The sequence below is a fragment of the Octopus bimaculoides genome, chromosome 2 (genome assembly GCF_046866305.1).
Source record: "Octopus bimaculoides isolate indiv1 chromosome 2, ASM4686630v1, whole genome shotgun sequence".
NCBI lineage: Eukaryota > Metazoa > Mollusca > Cephalopoda > Octopoda > Octopodidae > Octopus > Octopus bimaculoides.
Genome location: NC_142929.1, coordinates 174,569,350 through 174,579,349, shown reverse-complemented (window position 1 = coordinate 174,579,349; position 10,000 = coordinate 174,569,350). Strand labels below are relative to the sequence as shown.

The 10,000-nt window shown below is 36.0% G+C and overlaps 1 protein-coding gene and 1 long non-coding RNA gene across 3 annotated transcripts in view; both read right to left on the bottom strand.

Moving 5' to 3' along the window:
• LOC106875258 (vitamin D3 receptor) overlaps positions 1 to 10,000 on the bottom strand; it is a 582,218-nt gene that overhangs the window by 426,248 nt on the left and 145,970 nt on the right. The window lies entirely within an intron of this gene.
• Positions 4,042 to 10,000, bottom strand: part of LOC149137290 (uncharacterized) — a 27,042-nt gene continuing 21,083 nt past the window's right edge. The window contains exons 2-3 of the long non-coding RNA XR_016240823.1: positions 7,245 to 7,408; positions 4,042 to 5,455 (exon numbers count right to left, since the gene is read on the bottom strand). This is a non-coding gene — a long non-coding RNA (uncharacterized LOC149137290). The remainder of the gene's footprint in view (positions 5,456 to 7,244; positions 7,409 to 10,000) is intronic.

Genomic DNA, 10,000 nt, shown 5'->3' with positions numbered 1-10,000 from the left:
TGTATATATATATATGTGTGTGTGTTTATGTGTCTGTGTTTGTCTCCTCACCATCGCTTGACAACCAATGCTGTTGTGTTTACATCCCTGTAACTTAGTGGTTCGACAAAAAGAGACCGATAGAATAAGTACTAGGCTTACAAAGAATAAGTCTTGGGGTCGATTTTCTCGACTAAAGGCGGCGCTCCAGCATGGCCGCAGTCAAATGACTGAAACAAGTAAAAGAGTACAAGAGTAAAGAGTATATATATAAAATGCAAAATGGGACAAGAACGCAACACATCCAGACAGTTAGGTGATGCAGAAAAAGAGGACAACAAAACATTCAGATAGACGATACATATATATATATATAGGGTGTATCTTCCCTTAAAATTAAATAGCTAGTCACTTCCTCTATAGACTTTTACTTGCTAATCTCCAGTAAAACTAGAAGTCTGTGAGGCTACATCTTTTCTTCAATACCTTCACTTTGTTCTCTATGTGTTTACTTTTCACACTTTGTAATTTACTTCAAATTTACTCGCAGCTACCCAAACACACTTAGTGTCTCTCATAAATCTCACATTCATTTTCAACTCCCCAGTGTTTACATTTTTTTAAATAAATACTTTCTAAACATAATTCCTTTGCCAGTAATGTTACCACTTCCTCGACAGTTTACTATGTCTATCACTTCCTACCTATTTTAGCACGGAAAGCTTTCTGTCTATCCCTTCCGAGCTATTACAGGCTTCTAATCTGATTGTATCTGAACTTTAATCAGTTTTCTCTACAGAAACCTCTTACTCAGACTTACTCTTTCAAGCTTGCTTTAACTGTTGTTGCACGTTTCCTACTTGTCTCTAATTGTCTTTGTGTCTTACTCATTTATTTGTAAACCTCCATTTGAAATTTGATCATTTTAAAATTTGGAATTTTCCATTTCCCTTATATGGAAAATGTCTTCAATCTTAATTAACTCTACCTTTGTCTTAGTTTAATTACTGCACACCTTTTCCCTTAAATTTAAAAATTTCACAAATTACATTCTCATTATAGTTGACAAGGTCAGGTTGACCAAAAAACCCTTCTTTAGTGTGTCACAGAATATTTTCAATCAATAATCTTTATTCAACATTAAAATCCTTAACACTTTCATATATTCATTGGTTCATTTCACGGCTATTTTTCCATGCTACCATGGGTCAGATAAATATGGTATTTGAGGTATTTTTACTGCCTGTAGTTCATCCTGTCACCAACCTTTACCTGTTTTGCAAATGAGGGATAGCTTTTTCAACATGGATTTTGAAAGCATGAAGTGACCAGAGGATTTATTGACGCAAGGGAGAGACAATACCACTGACAGGTGCACTGTAAAAGCACCTGCTGGAGTAAACAAATGCACGCACACACAAACAAACACACACAAAAACACACAAACACACACACACATGCACTCACACAATGGTTCTCTTTCAGTTAAACATGTTCTGAATCCACACAGAAGACTTATACCAGAAGGCACTTTTCCTCGGTGCCACATTGTGGGACTAAATCAGAAACAAAGCTAGGCTGCTCAAATGTTTACAGAAGGTACTGAGTGCATTTCCTCATAGCACCAGCTCAAGGGACGTTGAATAGTCCTTGTGAGTTATAACTAGGGGTACCTCATACCCCTACAGTTGTCTATGCTAATTTTACCGTCCTCTTTAGTGTGAACAGTAAGTCAGTGGGAGCTTGTACAGTAAAAAGTAAATTTGGGAAAGTATCAAGGACTGAGCGTGTCTGTCTGTCTGTCTGTCTGTCTCTTTGCCTCTTTGTCAGTCTCTCTATCTATCTGTCTGTCTGTCTGTCTGTCTGTCTGTCTGTCTATCTATGTGTGTGTGTGTGTAAATGTATATATATATATATATATATATATATTGAGAGAGAGAGAGAGATACATATATATGTATGTATATATGTGTGTGTATGTATATGCATATATATATATATACACACACACATGCACACACACACACACATATACATATATATATATATGCATGTATGTGTGTGGGTGTGTGCGTATTTTCTGAATGTTGGATTAACCATCAATTATATTAAGACATCACATAATTTATGGCAGCTATGGAAAGCTCGTTAATGTCACAGATTCAAATTACCTTACTGCTGAAAATTAACATCGTCTTTTAATGAGCTAAGGAAGGAACTTTTGTATACTCTCTAGACCTACTAAAAACTGCAGCAATAGCTCCCTCAAATAATATCCTGTTATCATACATGTCTACATTGCTCAGGAACATAAAACAGGATCGTCACAGCTGGAATACTTCAATATTAGGTGTCATATGAGACAACAATGAAACTGTGAACACAGCTGATTATCCCATCTAATTATTAAAACAGAGAGCAGCTTATATTGTTATACACACACACACACACATGCACATACATACATCATCATCTCATTTAGCGTTTGTTGTCCATGCTGGCATGGTTTGACCAGGGTTGGCAAGCTGGAAGGCTGCACCAGACTCCAGTCTGGTTTGGCATTGTTTCTACAGCTGGATGCCCTCCCTAACACCAACCACTCTGGGAGCGTAATGGGTGGTGCTTTTACGCGTCACTGGCACAGGTGCCATTGGTGTGACACCAGTATCTGTCACGACTGCAATTTTACTTGGATTAATGGGTCTTCTTCTGAAACATGACATAATACCAAAGGTCTTGATCATTGCCTCCGTGAAGCCCAACACTTGAAAGTAGCTTTTCACATGCCACCGCCATCAGCCACTTTGCCTCACTGAGGCCCAACACTGAAAAGGTGCTTTTTACATGACACCAGCATCAGCCACTGGCCTGGTGGGTCTTCATACATATATATATATATATATATATATATATATATATATATATATATATATATATATATATATATATATATATATATATATATATATATATATATATATATATGTATGTATGTATCTGTGTATAACCTATCAAAGGTAAAATCTGATTAAGTGGATAATTTGGGATTCAGTTTCTATATTGAATAGCTTCAGTTTATTTATTTATTCTGATGGAAGCACAGGTATAGCTGTATGGTAGGAAGCTTGCTTCCCAACGACATCATTTTGGGTTCAGTCCCACTGTGCAACATCTTTGTTTGACTTGGGCTGACCAAGGCTTTGTGCATGGATATGGTTGACAGAAATTGAAAGAAGCTTTTCATATGTATGAATATATATATATATATAAACAACATGCTGTAAATAAAACCAAGAGTACTGTGCTTTCTGTTAATTAATGAGTTAAAAACTGTATAGTAAATGCACAAACAAACCAGTCACAGACACAGAAGGTCCTGAACTCCTCACCAATTATTGACCAGCGGGTCAAACGTAATTTTGTGCTTTTAACGATAATATTGCTTCCTTTCTGGTCGCAACTGGCAAGAGCTGCTGAGAAAATGGATCTGAAACATAACAGAACAAGAACAGACTAGGACATACAAAAGTGAATTTTAACTTTTATATATATACGCTCTTTGCTCTTTTACTTGTTTCAGTCATTTGACTGCGGCCATGCTGGAGCATCGCTTTTATTCCAGAAAATCGACTCCAGAACTTATTCTTTGTAAGCCTAGTACTTATTCTATCAGTCTGTTTCGCCGAACCGCTAAGTTACGGGGACGTAAACACACCAGCATCGGTTGTCAAGCGATGTTGGGGGGACAAACACAGACACACAAGCATATACGCACACATGTACACACACACACACACACACACACACACACACACACACACACACATATACATATATACATATATACGACGGGCTTCTTTTAGTTTCTGTTTACCAAATCCACTCACAAGGCTTTGGTCGGCCCGAGGCTATAGTAGAAGACACTTGCCCAAGGTGTCACACAGTGGGACTGAACCTGGTTGGTAAGCAAGCTACTTACCACACAGCCACTCCTGTGCCTATATATATATATATATATATATATATATATATATATATATATATATATATATATATATATATATATATATCTCTTTCATTTAATAACAATATTTCTGTTCAAAATTTTAGTCATGTCCATTATGTTGGAAGTTCAAGTGCTATTTGTGGTTGAGTTTGCTTTACACTCATTCAGGATTGTTTTTGTAAAATATAATATGTAAGAATTTAGCGATGATGATCTTCTGTTAGAAATGACTGTGTTGGAGAACCTTACATTACAATATTAAGTTTAATCCCTTGATAAATCTGAATACAAATCCTGCCACAGTTGACTTCAGTTTTCATACTTACAGAGTTGATTGTAAAAAAGAAAATACAAAAAAGCAAAATTAATTATTGGAGTTGATTTATTCTAGTGCAGAGCCCCACATCTAACTTGGTGACATGTGTCAGTCTAAAAAAGGAAATTAAGTATAGGGCTGGAATCACTGTTGAACCTGCATCTGTTAATGTGTGGAAATCTAAATTTCAAATCTTTGAATAATGAAGGTACAGGCATGGCCATGTGATTAAAATCTCATTTTACAACCACATGGTTTCAGGTTCAGTCAGCACCTGGACCAGGTGTCTTCTAAATATAGTCCCATGTTGACCGAGGTCATATGAACTTGAGAGTGAGTTTGGTAGGCAGAAACTGTGTGGAAGCCCACATATGTATGTATGTATGTATGTATTTCATCATCATCATCATCATTTAATACCTGTCTTCCATGCTGGCATAGCTTAAACTGTTTGACAGTAGCTGGCAAGCTAGGGAAATACACTCGGTTCTGTTGTCTATGGCAGGGGTTTTCAAACTTTTTGACTTGCGGACCCCTTTATATTTCAGGTTTTACCTTAGGGACCCCCTTATAAACGCTTATGAAATTTATACATAAATATTTGCTTAAAATAACATATATTTTTACATTTATTTATTTAACAGTATTTAACAAATAGGTTTATTGTCAATTAAAAGATTTCGATTAAAAAAACATATATAAAATCAAATTGCCCATAAAAAGTATTTGCTGTCTACGGACCCCTTGTCTTGTCCTTGCGGGACCACAGTTTGAAAACCCCTGGTCTATGGTATGGTTTCTATGACTGAATACCCTTTCTTACACCAACCACTTTGCAGAGTGTACTTGGTGAATTGCTGGTGGCGTGTGTTTGTCCCCCCCCCCCCCCACCTCACCACCCGACTACCACTTCATGACTGGCGTTGGTTTACTTCTCCATAACTTAGTAGTTTTAGCAAAAGAGTCTGACTGAATGAGTGACAAACTTAAAAATAAGTACCCAGGTTGATTTGTTTGACCAAACCCTTCGAGACAATGCCTTAGCATGGCCACGGTCCAACAACAGAAACGGAAAAGGTAAATGGTAAGAGATACTCTTCTGTTCTTGCCACACCACCCATCTTTATCTGCAGGCCATTATTCATAGCATTCATCTATTAAGAGAATAAAAGAATTAAAAAAATAAAAAGATGGCAAAGAGAAAGCAAAGGAGATATAATTGGTCGACTATGATCAAATGATGAAATTTGATTGGTGGGTGATGGTCACATGGCATTACTTTTGATTACAATTATCATAAAGATAGGGAAAAGCTTTTTTTTTTTGTTAAAGACGAAAGGGGTATTTAAAAAAACTAACTTTATTTAAAATGTAAAAAAAAAGAAATTAAATAAATCTTTTAATTCACTTAATTTCCCCTTGCATCGCTTATTATCCATTTCATTACTTAAAAGAATTATTGATATTTCCATTATTTCAAGAATTAATCAAGATTTTTAAAATATTAATTATTTGTTCACATCTTAAGAATTCATTAGCAAACATTTGCTAAAAGTAGAGCAAAAACACCAAGGTTTCTTGTTTTCTGTTGCTGCACTTCAGTTAAAAGAGGAATTTACAAAGTGAATTTATATGTGTGATCTGTATGTATGTGAATCTTTTTATGTGTGCATAGACACAAATACATACATACATGCATACACACATCCATACACGTGCATGTATATATGTATGTATACACATGCGAGCGCATGCAAACACACACACATTTATATATATATATATATATATATATATATATATATATATATATATATATATATATATATATATCTAGAGAGAGAGAGAGAGATAATGATGCAAATAAACAAATAAAACTGTCTGGAATGGATGTATAAAATATATATATACACATACATGCATGTAAATAGAGAGAAGCAAGAACTGAAAATATTCAGATGATGAATCTGGTCTGTTGATTTTATATATCTATATCTATATATATATATATATATATAATACAAAGAATATATATACATGTATACACACATATATGTACATACTTACATCTACATGTGTATATATATGCATATCAGGGTACAGGATGTTAGAACAATGAACTACAGACAACGGAACGAACACATAGGAAAACGGAAAGCCACTTGGAATATTCCTTCATCAGCTGCCTCTATTCTAACCTGTAAATATAATGAGACAATTATTCGGTAGCCATAATAAAACTCCGAGTTTCGGATGTCAGGGCGGGTGGCCCGATAACTGAAGAGATGGCGGCGTGGGTTTCCACCCCGACATCCGAAACTCGGAGTTTTATCATAGCTACCGAATAATTGTCTCATATTATATTTACAGATAAATTCCTCTATTTACATAATATCGAGGTCTCTTTCATTCTTTTGTTGTCTTATCATTTCTATCAATATATATATATATATATATAGGCTTGTGGGCCCATCAGGTCAGAAGTTCCCTCATGTTTGTTTTTTTAGGTAGGTCCCCCAAAACAATTACTTGCTTGCCAAACCTGTGATGACTTCACCACATTTTTTTCATTTCATTTCATTTCAAAGTTTCAGCTCAGAGCTGCGGCCATGCTGATGCACCACATTACTCATTTTTTTTTTTGTTTTTTTTTCCTATCTGAGTGAACTTGATAGGGCAGCAGGAAATGAAGTGTTTTGCTCAATAACACGATGCAGCATTGCCTTGTCCAGGATTCGAAACTGAAATTTTATGATCTTGAGTCCAACACCCTAACCACTAAGCTATGTTACTTCACTTTTATAAAATAGTACAACTGATAATTATGTTGGTACCAACACTGAAAACGGATCACCCAACAAAATTTGCTAAAATGCTACTTTTATTATTATTTTTGTTGTTGTTGTTATTTTGACAATAGATTTATAAATTCTTTAAACTTACTTGCACTATTTGTTCTGGTTGACTTTGCCTTTCATCCTTTCAAATTGAACACTAGGATCAGTATAAGTGGTATTTCGTCTGAACTTTACATTCTGGGTTCAAATTCTGCTGAGGTCGACTTTGCCTTTCATCCTTTCGGGGTCGATAAATTTTGGGCCTTGTGCCTAGAGTAGAAAGAATATAAGTGGCTAAGTCTCCTCCCCCAACTTTTTCAGATCTTGTGCCTAAACTAGGAACCACCATTGTTGTTATTATTATTATTATTATTATTATTATTATTATTATTGAGTGAGAGAGCAGTGCATGCCATCAAAGTGACACTGGGGTAAAATATATGAAGCCCAGTATATCCATCATGACTACCCATCAGATAAGGGTACACCAGGCACATGCATCACAACCATATGTGCTCAACATGGTGATCTCATATCAAAATAAACAGCGCATAACCTCGCAGGTGGGGCCCAGTTAGAATTTTCTTCAGCTCAAGTAGCCAAACCCACTCAAAAGGTCTCTGAATAAAGATTGTTTAAGGATGATGAACGAAACACCTATGTTTCCAGAGGTGAATTGTTCAAATCCTAAAGAATTCCTCTCAACACTTGGCTGTGATGCTTCCCCACCACTTCTGCTCGTGATCAGAGATGCACATATCGTCAGCCACCAAGGAACATGCTCAACTGGTTAAGGTCAAACAACTGACAAGCAAATCTGTTGTATTGAGCAGAATATTTGCTGGAGCCCGTCTTATATACCAAACAATATACATGATAGCACTTCTAGTCAGTTAAGATCAGAAGCCATGAGAGCCACAGTCTGGTACTGCATCAGAGCATAACCACTGTCTGGTACTGCATTTATTATTATTATTACCATCATCATCATTATTATTATTGTTGTTGTGGTTATTGTTATTTTCATTATTGTTCTTTGCTGAGCTGGCATTTCTTACAGCTCTTTACATTCTGAGTTCAAACCCTACTAAAGTCAACTTAACTTTTCATCCTTCTGGGGTCAATAAAATAAGTACAGTAATAGCTGACTTTATGAGGACCTGCTTCACGAGACCCCAGATTTAGCAGTTTTGTTTTATAGTAAATAAAAAAGGTTAAACAGCCATTTTGTGGATAAAGCCTTGGAAATTTATGAAGCACAAGATCCAAATTTTGAAAAAGTGCAAAAGTTTCTGCTACCATAACAAATGCTTCTGCATGTTACCAAGAAATTTATAGAGAGCGAGAAAAAGCTTCTTCTAAGCAAACAACTTTAGACTTGTTTTTGAAAAGGAAATCTACAAGTCTGTCTATGGGTGCTTGTGAATCGGAGATCGTGTCTACAAGTGATGGTGTGCATGAGTCTAGCTCGAAATAATAATATTTTATATTATAAATGATCTTGACATTCTTTTTACTTGACATAGAATATTCTTTACATTCTACTGTTGTTTCATTGCCATTTATTTATGAATTCAAAAAATTTTATTGGTAAAATATTTTTTTGAACGGATTACGGTTTATGACATTGTTACTATGGGAAATTATTGCTCTGCTTTCCGAGTTGTCGTTTTACGAGCAGACTCCAGGAACAAACTGACTTGTATATCGAAGCATTACAGTATCAGTTGAACACTGGGCTTCCTGTCATTGACTATCCCCTCACCCCATCCCACCCCACCCCACCCCACCCCACTCTAAATTGGGATACCCCCACACCCTTAATTGTGCTTCTTGTACCAAAATTTGAAGCCATTGTTTATTATAAGGCAGAATCATACACTGGTCAGACAAAATGCTTTGTCGTTCTTCTTTCTGTGGTTGATAAAATAATGTACCAGTTACATACAGGGGCTCAGTGTAACTGACTAACCCATTTTCACCCCAAATTTCATGTCTTTTGCTTATGCTAGAAACAATTATTGTCATCACTTTCAATGCTTCAAATAGAATAGACACAACACACACACATACACACGCGTGCATACACACCTACATACATATGCTTTTTCTTTCCTTCTATCCATATGCCTCTGGAGTGCAAATGGAATCATAGGGTTACTTGTCAGGGCATGTTGGCGTTAGGAAGGGCATCCAGCTGTAGAAACTCTGCCAAATCAGACTGGAGCCTGGTGTTGCCATCCGGTTTCACCAGTCCTCAGTCAAATCGTCCAACCCATGCTAGCATGGAAAGCGGACGTTAAACGATGATGATGATGATGATGATATATATATATATTTATATATATATATATATATATATATATATATATATATATATATATATATATATACGCGCATGCACAATTGCATACATTATGTGCAAAAGTGTGTGTGTGTGCGTATAGTTTTGTTCCAGTCTTTGTTAAAAATCATGTTCCTTGTGCATGTGTGTGAATTACATTTCTCCATTAACACACACATTGGGTGTGGCCTGCATAAGACCATATCCCAAAGCTGTGAAACATGTCTGATGAAGAATGCAGACACAACCAATCACTGGCAAAAGAAAACAAATTGGTTTGCATAAGAGAAATCTGGTCGAGAGTCTTCTCTTGTCACTGCCATACCCATCCTTGGCATTGGACGAATTAAGAATAAATGGTCCGGCTTGAGAACATTTGCACAACCTATTACATATTATCTAGATAGGCTTTCTTTTTCATTGTCTTCTTTCCTTATTATTTCACTTAGAGGTTTAAGAGGGGACAGGGGACATTTTACAATATCCATTTTCTCGAAGCATCGCCGTGGTTGGCTGGT